We start from the raw sequence: 14219 nt of genomic DNA on the forward strand, positions 1-14219 counted from the left end.
CAATATGCTTTTTTGTCAAGTTAATGAAGGATATCTTGTCATCTAACCGTGACAAAGAGGAAGTAAATGTTCTTTTGGGCTAATAAGGTCAGGGTGTTTGCTCACAGGAAATAGAGTTACAAGTAGAGCAATAAGAAGAATATTAATTTATTATGTGGGTCAAATGTTATTTGTATGGCTGTGAGGTTTTTTTCTTGAACGAAATTAGTCTTGGGGTAATGGGGTGCTTTATTTTAGACAACACTGCTGGGGGAAGCAGCTACAGTGTAAGTGGAGACCCCTCATACTCTGCCTCTCACCCCTGCACTGCGGAGAACAGTGCTCCCTCCTGTCCAGCATACCCCACCCCCAGGAAACCTACTCCCCTCTCCCCGAGCAGCAGCAGTTGGCAGTGGTGGAGAAAAGACATGGTCCTCTAAAGCCAGAGGCCAGGGATGTGGGAAGTACAGGAGTGGATTCAAGAGTGCCTCATTTGTTTTCCAAAGCGAGTTCATTCCCAGAAGGGGTGGGCTGGATTTTTGAGTGGAAAGAGGTGAAGAGTCAGAAAGGCAACAGGAGGAGAGGAGCGAGGGAGAGAGAGCCAAGCAGGAGACCTTGTGGAAGCCTGTGGAACATTATGAGATACCTACTCCACCTTCCCATCCCCACCAAATGTGGCGGTAAGACTTAGAGGTAGCCTTCTCATTCAGTACAAAACTGCAATCTTCCCTAGGGTCCAGGGTCACTGCAGAGAAAGGTTCTCCAACCTCTTCCCTGGTGGGGTGAGCTGAGCAGCACCTTCATTGAGAGCCACTGGGCATGAATAGTGTTCACCCACTGGGGACACCCAAAGGTAGTGAATTGACATCCTGACACGCCCTCCCTGGAAGACACCAGAAAGAAGCCTCTCACAGGAGTTACAAATATATATGCATGGGAAAAGTCTACAAGAAAATGGGCTAAAATGTTAATCATGGGTCTCTCTGAATATCTGGATTATGGGTATATTTTCCTGCTTCTTTATGCTTTTTTAATTTTTAAAAATAATAGATATGCACAATTTTTATAGTCAGGAGTGGGGCAAGTCCCATGTTCATCTACCCAGGAAGGCCTTAAGGCTGGAGGTTTCGTAGTAAGATGTCGGAGGCAGATTAACGAGGGTGGGAACATGGTGGTTATGAACAGGTCAGACTGGAAGGGACCATGAGAGGCCACGCAGTTGATCTCCCTCACCTCTGAGACAAAATGGCTGCAGAGAACACAATGTCTGAACTCCCTTCCCCATGTCAAATATTACCCATTGCCTCCACACCCAGCAGAATCCCCAAAGAGGTTCAAGTTAGTGCTAAGTATCCTGGTCACTCTTGTGGTTCCAGTGTGCAGCTAAACAGAAAATAGAGCAGGGTCCTGCAAAGTCTTTGCTCTCAGGTGGCTTTAGGACCAGCCTGTGGGCAGTGTCCTCTTACAGTTACCTGCCCTGGCTGGTGTAGCTCAGTGGATTGAGCATGGACCTGTGAACCAGAGCATTGCGGTTCGATTCCCAGTCTGGGCACATGCCTGGGTTGCAGGTCAGTTCTCAGCAGGGGACTCATGAGAGGCAACCATACATTGATATTTCTCTTCCTGTCTCCTTCCCTTCCCCTCTAAAGATAGATAAATAAAATCTTAAAAAAAAGAGACAGTTACCCAAGGGGAAAGAAGTCAAGCTTAAACTCTCGAAGAAGAGAGAAGGGAGCTCATTGACCCAGGACCATGCAAGGAGTGCTGGTGGGTCTGCAGAGAAGCAGCTGCCTCCCTCTCTTCCTTCTTTGTCTCTCTAATGGTGTGAGGTGCAGTGCCAGGAATATTGTATAGAATACAACACCAACATCAAAAGCTTAAGACTTGGCACCTCACTTCTAGGAGCTTGCAACCTAATGAGGAGGCAACCCAGCTGGGAGAGTTAACTTCCCAGCACATGCGCTCAATTTCTGTAAATTGTCCCTGTGCCCAAGAGGGGGAGGAGGTGACATATAAAGAACAAACATGGTGATGTGATAGTCCTTGCAGTGCAAGAATTTATGTTGCCTTTAAGGTGGGGTTGGAATATGAGGTCTGCCACGAGGCTGAGGTCATACTACGTGTAGAGAGTTTCAGAAATGGGGAGATGGCCATGCTTTGGAGCCAGAGTACCACCCCTTCCTCCCACCCCATCTTCACTTTCTCCCCTGAGTACCAACCTCTCAAAGATGCCCATGTCTTAATCTCTGGAATATGTGAATATGTCAATTTAATGGCAAGGGGATTTTTGCTGCTGTGATGAAATTGAAGATTTTGAGAGGGGAATATTATCCTGGATTATCTGGATGGCCCCAGTGTAATCATGATCCTTATATGGGGAATGAAGAGGCTCAGGTAGAAAGAGGAGAGGTGGGGATGGAAACAGAAGCCGGAGAGCAGAGAAGGTACCACCCTGCTGGTGTTGAAGACTGGCAATAGGCCCCCAAGCCAAGGCGATCTCTCAAAGCTGGAAAAGGCAAGGAAGTGGATTCCCCCCGTACCCCCCAGGAGGGATGGTAACCCTTCCAGTTCATGCTTAGACTTCCAAACTCCTGAACTGTCGACAATAATCGCGACTCCTTTTGAGCCACCGAGTTTGTGGTGCTCTGCTATAGCAGCAAAAGAAACACAGCCCTCTCTCCTGGTGATCCTTATGAGGCGATTGTTTGAGTTACCTCTAGAAACAAGAAATGCCAACCCTTATTTGAAGTTAAGCAGTGAAAATCAGGGAAAACATATTTATAACACATAAAATGGACCAAGAGCTAATTTATTTAATTTATAAAGCATTTAAGAAAACCCAAACCAGGTTTTTCAATGGGCAAAGAATATGAACACTATGTGTTCAGGAAGTAAGTGTGGGTGGCTCTGTGCCGAAGTGGGAAGACCCTGTCAGATGTGTTACTGCGTGACATACACCAAGCTACAGAACACCTAGGGAGGCTCAAATGACCCCATTTGCATAAAAAACAAAATGGAGCTGCACACACAGGGTTATACATGTTCCCTTTTACTGGAAGGGATTTCTTGTTAGAAAATGATAGCAAAGATTGCCTGTAGGAGAGGCACAGAGGGCAATGGCATTTAATTTTAAAAAGTCCTGCTATTTGAATTTTCTAAACTTATGTTTTGAATTTTTTCCAGTTTTATTGAGATACAATTGACATATAACACACCTTGGTTTTAGCTGTATAACATAATGACTTCATACATGTGCACATTGTAAAATACCACGGGAAGTATTGTTAATAGATTTTTTAAAATGTTAACAAAGGCTAATCCGATCAAGGAAATTATGACTTATTTTTGGTTTTTTTCTTGGTATCTTTCTGTATTTAAAAAAATAATGTTTAGCCCTGGCTGGTGTGGCTCAGTGGATTGAGTGCTGGCCTGTGAAGCAAGGGGTCACTGGTTTGCTTCCGGGTCAGAGCATGTGCCTGGGTTATAGGCCAGGTCCCCAGTGAGGGGCAGGTAAGAGGCAACCACATGGAGATGTTTCTCTTCCTCTCTTTCTCTCTCCCTTCCCCTCTAAAGGTAAATAAATAAAAATGTTCTTTTTAATAAAAAAATAATGTTTAACCGGCATAATAACAGGTGAACCACACAGGGACAAAACTGGCAGAGAATCTGTTGTTATATATATGTATTATTTTCTTGCCAACAGGAAGCACTGGGCTGTTCTGTGAGGTTTATTACCCAGGCTCCTCCTTGGGGGCTAGAGCCAGCTGAAGTGTAATAAGTCCCCAGTCCCCTGGGCTCCTGGCATCTGGGACCTGGGTTACCAAGGCCCGAAGATCTAAACATGATTGTGTCATCACCCTGGTGCCTCTGGGCTTATGAGGGGAACAAGTTTGCAATCAGGTCCCAGTTTTGCCACTCACTAGCCCTTGCAACCTCCGTGGCAAGTCAGGGGTTTTCTCTGGGCCTTTGTCTCTTCCTGTATAGAAACAGTGATGGTGAGGGTGTTTGTTTTGGGGGTTACTGTGAGGTTTAAGATAATCCTGGTGAGCTGCATGGGCGGCATGAAGACTGGCCCAGGCAGGAGCACAACAAAACCAAGTTTTCTTCTCCTTCCTTACCTTTCTTCCCAATCCCGTCAAGGGCTAAAGGAGGCCCTTGTTCAGCTGGAGAGAGGTAAGAGCAAGTCTTTGTCCGTGAGAGTACAGAGGCCTTACAGAGAAAACCGAAGTCATGCAGACCCATATCTATTTTCACATTTGTGTGTCTGCCACCAGTTTGCCGTCTCTGCCAAGTCACAGAAGGTTAATAAAGTTTGTGAGCCTTTTACAGCCAAACCGGCACATGGTGCCTCCTCCCCGATACGCATTTTAATGTTGCTACAGTAGCTGAAATCCTAGCTGTCGTTAGCCCACATGCCCACCCCTGTGACCAAGGGAGGGGAAAAACAAGCCCACTTTGTCCCTAGGTCCCCTGCTGAGGTGTGCTACTTTTCAGGTGAATTCAAACAAGAAACGGAGCAATTCTACTTTTAGCTGCTTCAGGAGGTAACTGGGGCTAACTATACTGAGCTTAAACGAAAAGCCAAACTCTTGGAATCCCAGGATCCAGAGATTCGATGGGTCTTTAGGAACCCTCTTCCCTGATGGTTGTTGCCTTCACACCAGCAGCCTCTCTGAAGCCCCGCTGCCTGGTGGTGGGCAGCCCTGGACTTGATGAGCATGGCATGCGGAGGGGTCAAATGCCCAGGTGCAGCACAGGTGCTCTGAGGCACCTCCTGCTCTCCCGGGCCTTCAGAAACGTTGGGATCTCCTTCCCAAGAAGTGTCTTCTTACTCTTTTCTCTCCCGTTCATTTGTTTGCTCATTCCACACATTTTTGTGGAAATTATTAAATACCAGGCACTGTCCTAGGCTCTGGTCAGTGCATTGGTGACAATGATATAGACCCTGCCTTCAGGAAAAGGCCATTCAGCTGGCCAAGGCAGCAGTGAGGAGGCCCTACAGCCCAGGGGATGGGCCTTGGCTGAAGTAGGCACCATTGGTCCCCTAGTACCTCCTGAGCACCTAACACAAGCTGGGTGGTACGGCTAGGAAGAACTAGATGGATTCCAGAGAGATTTATGGCCTGGAGTTTGATTACATTTTGGGGAGGAGGCAGGGCCAGGAGTCAAGGACGAGCAGGATTCCAGCTCAGTGGTGATGGTGAGAACAAACACAGGAAGGAAGGCAGATTTGGAGCTGTGTGGTTGGGGAGGTGAGACTGAGTTGGGTTTTAGACATGTGCCATTTGAGGCCCGTAGCATCTATGGTTTCATGGCACAGAGGTGACATCTGGAGCGTGGTGTGAGTTCGGGAGTCACCAACAAACGGGTCATCGGGGAAGGCAGAAGAGGGTGAGACGGCTCAGGAGAGGGAAGACCTAACACAGGACCCGGAGGACCCCATACTAAAAAGGAGAAGAACAGGAGCCACAAAATCTAAGAGGAATGGCCATAGAAAGTAAGGAGGACACACGAAGAAGGTGAGGTCATGGTGGCCCCATGTGCCTACCCCACTTTTTGAGGGCAGTTTGGGAAGCCACCCTTGTGCCTTTGTTTTTCATGTGGTCTGAGGAAAGAGAGGCTATTCTGGGAAAGAGGATTTCTTCTACTGGAAGGGAGGCACCCCCTTGGCTGGGAGAGAGGAGGTTAAGGATGTGCGGTCAGGCACCCATGCAGCTATTAGTAAGGGTGAGGGGAAAGCCTAGAGCTGCTGGAGGTGCTCTAAGTGAGGCCGGAGGGTGAAGCCCAAATTGCAGATGGCAGGACAGAGAGAAACCAGGTTTCAGATAACATTGTTGGAGCCACTAGATCAAGCCTCACCTGAAGCTATGTATACCTCTGGGCTTTTCAGTTATGCAAGTCAATTAACTTCCCTTTACTATTTAAGTCAACTTGAGCAGAGATTTTATTTGTTTATTTTGCTGCTTGCAATACAGAGCGCTAATTAATGCACAATCTGAGAAATAGATCTCCCCAGGTCAGTGGGTAGAATATGGGGTGGGAGGGGAGGTGGCAGGATTACAGAAACTTTGACATTGAATCACTGTTACCTACAGAACCTACACAATCGGCAGATTTTCTATTTTTTATTTTGCAATCTCTTTACAGGGTTTTTCCCGCCTCCTGCTGAATCACTCCCTGACAGTATAATTAACATGATTCTAAAGTTGCTCACTCACTAAAAAATGAGATTTTTGTTGGAAAATTGGTTAGATTCCCCTTCTTGCACAGCTTGCTCAGACACTAAAGTCCCCCCTCATAAATCAGAGTCAATGGCCTGTAATAGCATGTCCTTGGGTTTTGACCCACTTGTGTCCATCTTCCACAATTCGACTGAGTGGGCTCTCTAAAAATATACTCTCCTGCTTAAAAAACACCAGCACTTCCAAGGCGGCCGGAACAAATCGCCAACCCCATAGCATGGCACATGTGAGGACACACGTACTCTAGGCACCGGGTCACTTTCCTACCCTGGTTGCCTTCACATGAGCTCAGCACTGAGCTGTCTGCAATCAAACTGTTCAAATGTGCCCTGCACTTCCACACCTCTGGGCCTGCGTTCCTGCTTTCTCTGTACTTGGAAAGGTAATGAATAGCACCAGCTAATGTTTATTGGGCGCTGTCCATGTGCCAGACATTGTACTTAATGCTGTGTGGGGATTATCTCGGTTAATCCTCACATCTTCCCAGTGAGTCATAGTACTGTCATCACCCAGCCCCTCTTGGTGTTCTGAGACCAGGAAAGAGTTTTGAATATGAAGTGGGGAGATCCAGGTGAGGAACTGGGGGTACTCCTGAGGGTAGAAAATGCCATTGCAGTTGACATCAGGGCTCCTCCTCACTCAAGTATCAGGGGCCTTACAGAACCCACGTCATTCAGGCTAGGTCCTCTGGCCTACATTTTACCCTCGAAGCCACACATACAGTTGTGCCCGTATTTTCTAGACCCCAAGACCAAAGCCTCTAGTAAGTCCTTGCTAAGCATACACTTAAGTGTGTTTGTGTGTGTGCGTGTATGTGTAGGATTATTTGTATCTTTGCCAAGGTTGGCAGCCTGCATGACAAGTAGGATCCTCGATGGCCACTCCCCTCCAAGGTCCCATCAGGGTGTGGTCCCCACCTCCCAAGCCTGACATTTTTCTTTTCTGATTGGGAGAAACACTTCAATTATCGTCTTTAGCTGCTTCCATTGCTTGCTGCAAGCCTTCCCTCTCTCAGACAATGCAGCATAATTCCCCTGAAAATGTGTTTTCACAAAACAAAAGCCAGGATATGTGTGGAGGGGTGTGTCTTCTGGATGCTTGGCAACGAACTGCAGTCGGTGGCTCCCAGCTTACCAGGCAGCACAAAGGCCTCTGGGAACAGACCTTACAAACGCTGGGCCGCCTCCCAGGCTGGGGGAGTGTCCGTGGCAGGAAGAGCACACACAAGTGAATGATTCCACCATCCTCCTTCCATTGGTAGTTACATATTTATTTGGTAAATGGCTGTCTCCTGGGTTCATCCCCTGAGCATATGCTGCACGAAGGTGGGGTTTTTGTATTTGTTTTGTTCACTTTGGCCCTAGTGCAGGGCCTGCTGGAAGAACTCACGAAGCCCTTAGCGTGGTGCATATGATCACATACATGTTCTGGAAGTATTTGTGGAAGGAAGGAAGGAAAGAGGGAGAGGAGGGAGGAGCGAGAGGAGGAAAGCAATAATATAGTGCCTAAGGGAGGTTATGGGCAGGAAAGGAGGACTGCCTGCAATTTCAGCTTTCTCTCCCTCCGTTTCTCAGAGCTACCCTGTGTTCCCTCACCTTGTGCGGGGGAGGAGAGGGTGCCTCCTGCCCGTGAAACGCCCTGGTGAGCTGCCCTCTGTGGCTCCCCTGATTCAGGGCTGTATGGCTCAAGGGGAAGGCACAGTGGCTTTGGAGTCAGGCAGAGCTGTGTATGAATTCCAGCTTAGTGACCTTGGCAAGTGACCTGTTCTTATCTGCCAAATGGAAGTGTTTATTGTAGTAAATGACCTGCTAGCATGTAAATGCACCTGAAAAAAATAAAGCTATGATTGTTTACATGGCATGTTGAACTTTGTCCATTCAGCTCATACAAATGAGCACCTACACTCTCCTCTCACAGAGCTTACCTTCAGAAAGTTCCACATGTGCCCTATTTGCTGGGCAAATAGGGGACACTTAACTTTGCTAAGGGCCAGGGATCTGGGGATGAAGAAGAGAGAGGCCTCTCCACTGAGGGGGCCATGTCTCCCAGCAAGACCTTCTGGAGCCCTGGCTTTTCCTTCCCTCCCTCACCAGTGCCCCCTGGGCTCTGTGCGTTGTCTCGCTGGCGGCAGGAAGGTGCCTCACTGTCCTCCCGCACCCTGCCAGGTGTCCGAGCCTGGGGGCACCTGCTGCCCTTTCCTGCTCCCCTCACTGGGAGGCAGACAGGGGGCCTCACCACTTCTTCATGCCCAGGAGGAGGGGGAGGTCAGGCTCTTCCCCTTAACCACTATGCTGTACACCTGAAGCTAATACAAAATAATATTAAATGTCAACTGTAATTGAAAAAAATTTTTTAATGTAGAAGCCACAAGATGAAACAAAACTCTTTCCCTTACTCAACTTGCCTGCTGTAAAAATTCCAGAACTCTGCTCCTGGGCCTTCTTTGCATCTCTTCTTTTGTGTGTGCGTTTTAAAGTTTTAATAATATACTTTATTTAACCCAATATACCAAAGTATTATTATTTCCACATGTAAACAATATTAAAATTATTCAAGACATTTTACACATTTTTTCAAAATCCAGTTGGTACTTTATACTGAGAGCACATCTCATTTCAGACTAGCCACGTTTCAAATGCTCATTAGTCCTGTGTGGCTGGCTAGTGACTACTGTTTCAGAAAGCACAGATCTATACTACCGATTTTAGGAGAGAAACTAGCAATTCTATTTAAGTGTTTCTTCTTTCGAATTTCAGTTTCTCCCGGCTGAAAGAAGACTGGCAAGAGGAAAGGAAATGCCGCCTCAGTGAGGAAGTCTCCTTTCTGTCAGGGCTTCCCCGCCCTGACAAATTTAAAAGATGGACAATATCAAGTATTGGTGAGGGTGTAGAGCAACTGGAACTATCATATACTACTGGTGAGCAGGTAAATGGGTGCAGTCCTTTTGGAAAATAGTTCAGAAGTGTCACCAAAGCTGAATATATTCATGTCTACCCCAGAAATTCCAAGCCCAGGTATATATCAGAAATATTTTTATCAATGCACCAAAATCATGTATGAGAATGTTCATAGTAGAGCTATTTGTAACAGACACAAATTGGAAACTATCCAAATGGCCATCTGCAACGAGTGGTTAAATGAAATGTGGTAACCTAGACCGTGGAAGGGTGTGTGGCAGTCAGAACAAACACACTACTGCTACCTGCAACAATATGCATGCATCTCACCAAAATAACACTAGAGTGAGAAAAGCCAGACGTGTAAGAGTACACACTTCACAGTTCCATCAATTTAAAGGTCAAAAACAAGGCCCGGAGTTACATTATCCCCTACGCGTTGTTTTGACCTGGGCTGCAATAGCCACCAGGCCTTTATACCCTGGTCTTGGTCAGTCCCTGGATGTGGGCCACCAGGAGATGAGCTGTGGCCTTGGATGTGGCTACTTTCTGCAGCGTAGGCAGTCTTGAAAGGGCTGACTGTTGTGCCTGCTGCAACCATCCAGACAACCGCCTGAGTGGAAAAGATCTTTCGGCCTAGAGAGGTGTTCTGAGGCCCCTCAGCCCCAGCATTCCTAACCTGGTTAAATTTTTCCAGGGATACTTAAATTCTTGCAGGATTCCCACATAAAACCTGAGGCCTGGACACACCATGGTGTCTATGCAGTTCCTCTCTCATATCTCAGCAAAATTTCCTCCTTGGCATGGATGCTCTCACCCCAGACTCATTTGGTGAAACAGCTGTCCTTCAGGACTCACCTCTTCCAGGAAGCTCTCCATGATCCTGCCCCTTTCCTAAGAAGAGTAGGCCCTTGCTCTTTTGAGCCCCTCCAAGCACTTTAGAGCCCCACCTCTTATAAAACTCTTACTGTACTATTTGTTTATCTGCCTCGTCTCCCACTGATGGAGGCGATTTGAGATGAGGAGATGCTCACTGATCCCTGGGCAACAGTCACAATAGTTCTGATGGCGACCACGTGCTGAGTGCCTCTGTCAGGGCTGGCACTGTGCTGTGCACTCACACGCCTGACGTCCTTAATCCTAACAAACAACCCTGTAGGGTGAATAGCTACCTATTAAAACAGAGGTGCATTTGCCCACAATCACACAATCGCAAAATATCACAGTACTCAAATAGGGGTCAGTTCGAAGCCTCAGAGTCCTCTGGATATGGTGGTTAGGGAAGGAGAAAGGGAAGAAAGAAGGAAGAAGGAAGAAGGGAGGGAAGTAAAGAGGGAAGGAAGGACAGGAAGGGAAGGAGGGAGGGCTCCTCTGTCCCTGCCCCTGAGGACAGACCCATTGGCAGCCTATTGCAAACATCAAAGGAGCTCCACAAGGGATGGGAACTTGCCCTGTGGGAGGGGACAGCTCCCCAGCCTGCTCCCACAGCCTTGCCAATCTCTCTGTTCCAAGAACCTCTTTCAGTCATGTACCCCCACCCCCACCCCCTCCCACCTCCCTTCTGCCTGGCTGGAAAATGCAGTTGACAAATCAAAGCCTGTCTGTGGGGGTCAGGTCCCTGGGCTAGGGGGGCAGAGATAGTTCACAGTTTGAATCCTGATGTTTACTCTCTTTCTTTCTACTCTCAGTTACTCCCTTTGAAAAACAGCCTCAGGGTTGATGCTTCAGCATCAAACAGGGGTGAAAGATGTGTCTCCCATTAGCAGTGGGAGCCTCTAAAGCAGCTTAAGTCCCTGGGGGTGTCTGGCACACAGAATCCTTCACTGAGCCTAGAGCAGGACAAGGTGGTGGGGGCTTCTCAGCTGGACTGAGAGCAGCAGGCAGACACAGAGGCCACAGGCACAGACACACAAATGCAGTCATGCAAATGTGCCTGAGAGCATAGCCACTCTCACATGCACAGGTGCTACCTGGCTCCAGTGTGCATCCTGGCAGCAGCCTCAATACATATGCATAGGCATACATGCACACGACATGTATGTAGTTAGTCACATACCTGCACATACGAATATACAGAAACACACTCAAAGGTTCCCAGCAAAGAATATATTTTTGTCCTTGGCTTCCTACCAGTGAGAGTCTACTGATTCCACCTCTGAAATCCCTCTTAACTGTTCCTCTTCTCCATCCCTGCCACAGCCCTAGTCCCTTCAGTCTCCACCTGGACCATTGGACAGTAGCAGCAGTCTCCTGGTTGGATTGCTGCCCTTGTTTGTGTCCACACTTCTGTCCATCCAACACACAAGAGCAGAGGTTGTCGGGGGATCAGGTAAATCTGACTGCATCACTCCCCTACTTAAAACCTTTCAGAGGCCACCCTTTTCCTACAAGATGAAGTTCAAGTCATTTGGCACCTAACATAAGGCCCTTTGCAATCTGGCTTCAGCTTGTGGTTTGGCCTCAGCCCCCGGAATAGAGCTCTGGGCACCCAGTGCCCTAGCTGAGGGCCTCCTGAAGGAAGCTGCCCTGCCCCATGCCTCACACTTTTGCTTACCCCGGGCTCATATGTGAAATTCCCTTTTCTCCACTTCCATCATTTCCTGTGCTGAAGAAGCACTCATTTTATCCTTCAAAGCCCAGCTCAGCCAACATCACCCCACTTCACACTGACACTCAAGGCATTGCCATTTTCCTGTCCTGTATCTCTCACAGTCCTTTCTTTGGTCCTTGCCAGTATCATTATCGCCTGTATATACATGAGCTTCTCCCACTGACCTCTGAGCAACTCTAGTACAGAGTTCAAAACAGGTGCTCAAGCAGGCTGTGGGTGTGAGTGAATAAGTGAGTCACTCCATGAGATGATGGGATCACACTAGGTGATCTCCCCTGGCTAGGTAATACCCAAACATGCACCGAAACTTCTCCACACTCGGCCTTCCTATGGGTAAGAGGGTTCACTGCTGCCTCCTGGCAGAGTTCGTGGTATGGACTAGAGGCACGTATGTGAAGAACTTAGCTGATTGGCTAACACATGGTGGGTACTATTTTGGCCACTCTGAAAGCAGCATCCCAAGTTTTCCTTGGGGACCACTCCCTATTTCTTGGCTATAGGACTGTCAATCACAGTGTCGTGATGATTGTAGTTGCTATTTTAATATTTATTTCTATTTCCACTGAGGTCCTCCACTAAGGTTTGCTATTCTCTGTCCCCCTCATTATCCACCCAGTTCAGGGCTAGGCTCCCAGAACAGAAGCACTAAAGGTTTGTTGTTGGGTTGGTTGACTCCGTGGCTCCTGAAGGCTTGTTTCCAGTCTGAGAATTCTAAGCTGAGTGATGTTCTCACCCTCAGCCTCCCCTGAGACTGGAAGCTGAGAGCTGCACAAAGTATGTTTTTTCTCCCGTCTCCCCAGGCTGAACAGCTGCTCCGTTTGGAGTTCTGTGAACCAAACTGAGTTGGGACCTGAGGAGACATGAACAGCTGGGCCTTTGTGCTCCAAAAAGTGGTTATTGAGACATAGTCCCCCCAGCAGCTGCAGGCACCCCTCAGGATGCTGCACATGTGACTGGGACTCCCATGGCCAACTCTTTGGGACCTGCTGTCCCTCCTCCACCACAGCTCCTCCTGGACTTACGTGAGAGGTTAGGACTAGTATGAGAGGGGAGAGGGTAGGACTGCCAGACATGTTCACACGCAAACACTTCAAGTCTTTTAATCCTCATGGTAACCCCGAGAGGAACATGCTATTATTGTCCTCATTTTATTACAAAAAAGTTGAGGCCCCAAAACATGGGTTTCTAGCCCAAGTTCATGCACTAAACAACAAGAGAACTTGTCTGCAACCTTATCAGTTGGTTCTGATGCAGTCAGCCTGAGTCAGCCCGCTGCAAGCAACAAAAATCAACCCCCATCTTCCTAACCTACAAAGAATATACCAAAGGACTGCGGTGCAGCTCCAGAGGGAAAGGAAAAGTGAGACACACGATTGGAAAGGACAGGAAGCAGGGCAGCTTCAAGGGACTGGGCGGCAGGAATGAATGGACAATCACTTCATCAGAATACATGCACTTTGGTATTTAAATCTTTTTGTCTCACCATTTAGGGCTCAGGTTCAGGAGGGCCTGCCTGGGTACAGTGCCACGTGTTGGGTGGGAGAGGGCAGATGCTGTGACTGACAGCTTTACCAAGCCTATATCCAATGGGCTAGGGAGTGGCCCCCAAGAAAAACTTGGAATACTGTTTCAGGAAGGAAGAGGAATGAATGACAGGCAGGCAAAAGCCAAGCTCACCTGACTGTACCGTACTGCGATGGTTCACAAGGTGGGAAAGTTTCTATAGAGAATGAGGAAAGAAATGCAAGAGGTATGAATTGGGGTGCTAGCTAGAGAAGACAGAATCAACTCAAGTGGCAGTTAGGAGATGGACACCCAGAATAAAGGAGCTCTAAGTTTAGTCTTCTTTCATGGGAACCAAATGCACCCATGTCTCAATGTTCTCCACCTCTTCTTGACTGACCTTCCACACCTCAGTACACACACATACACACACACACTCTTTTCCTCTTCAACTTTTTAATGCAATATTTAATTCTCAGGATCACAGAGGACTATTCATCACTAGCCTTGGTTAATAGAAAGAACTCTAGTCACCTCATGAATAGTATAGGATGTATTTATTATGGCTATTGTTTTTTGCCTGCCTCTTCTGTCTCCTTTAGAATGTAAGATCCAGGAGGGCAGAGAGCATCCTCCTTTGTGTTCACTGCTCTATCTCCAGTACCTAAAAAATTACCCGGCACAGAGTAGGTGCTTAATAAATATTTACTGAGTGAGTAAGGATGTGCCAACTACTATGATAGGCACTTAGGATAAAACAGTGAGCTGACAGAATAATTCTGACCTTGCTGAGTTTATAGCCTAGAGATACGGAAACAACCCTAAGCACATATAGCAAAGGGACAAAATAAAACTAAAAAACTAAAATAATACAAAATTGTGACACATGTTTTGAAAGAAACAAACGAGTGTTTTTAAAAAATAACTGAAAAGATAGAAAATTACTTAAGATATGCCAGTCACAGAAGGACAGAAAGCCTCTCTCAA

Source organism: Sturnira hondurensis, unplaced genomic scaffold (assembly GCF_014824575.4).
Source record: "Sturnira hondurensis isolate 20B ecotype Veracruz unplaced genomic scaffold, ASM1482457v3 Scaffold0008196, whole genome shotgun sequence".
In the NCBI taxonomy this organism is placed as follows: domain Eukaryota; kingdom Metazoa; phylum Chordata; class Mammalia; order Chiroptera; family Phyllostomidae; genus Sturnira; species Sturnira hondurensis.